Here is a 921-nt window from a genome sequence, read left to right as displayed (position 1 = left end):
CCCACGCCCCGCGCAGGCTCCCAGCACCCCACCCCGCCCCCAGCACCCGTGTGGCAGCCGGTTTTCACCACGAAGACCAAAGACCCCGGGGAGTCAGGTCCCAGTCCCCTGGGAGTGGCTGCTTAGAGCCAGGCGTCCCAGAGCAGGAGCTTCCCCCAAGGCAGAGACTGAGCCTGAGCCTGACCCTGACTGGGGGGAAAAGGAACAGGTACCAAGTGACCGGTGCAACCTGACCGCTCACCGGATTGAAACCTGGACCCGCCGCACCACCACCACCACCCGCACCCCCAGTCCGCCGCACTCTTCTCGGATTCTTCATTCTCAAGCACATTTTCTCAAGACTTAAAACCACTGAAGAAAATATAAACTGAGGTCAAACCCAGTCCCAGCGAGGTCCAGGGAGCGAGATGAAATTATTTCCTTTTGTAACCTCTGCTTTCCATAATGATGACAATGAGGACCTTGAGGTTTCCCAGTAAATACTCAGGCTGAAAGCAACATTGTGCTTGTTCTCAGAGACCAAGACTTTCTGTCTCTGTCTCTGGAGTATTTCACAAATTCACAGGCAAAAAAAACAACAAACAAACAAAATAAAAACACAGCCGGCTGCTCCCTGGGGGCCGAGGCCAGCAGCCAGCCAGCAGGGGCCTGGACACAGCCACCTCCCCCATCCCCCAACCAGCACTGTGGGTCACGGGGTCATTGTGCTTCGCTCTAGGCCGAGAGTCCCTACCTCAGTCTCCCCTGCCTGCTGTAGTGGGAGAATGAAATGTTCTTGCTGGTGGATTCACTGAGGTCAAGGTTTGAAAGTGGGGTTAAAGGGCGCCTGGGTGGCTCAGTCGGTTGAGCATCCGACTTCAGCTCAGGGCATGATTTTACGGTTCGTGGGTTCGAGCCCCACGTCGGGCTCTGTGCTGACAG

The sequence above is a fragment of the Suricata suricatta genome, chromosome 4 (genome assembly GCF_006229205.1).
Source record: "Suricata suricatta isolate VVHF042 chromosome 4, meerkat_22Aug2017_6uvM2_HiC, whole genome shotgun sequence".
In the NCBI taxonomy this organism is placed as follows: Eukaryota; Metazoa; Chordata; class Mammalia; order Carnivora; family Herpestidae; genus Suricata; species Suricata suricatta.
The sequence above is the reverse complement of the archived record's forward strand: the minus strand, read 5'-3'. Positions refer to the sequence as shown.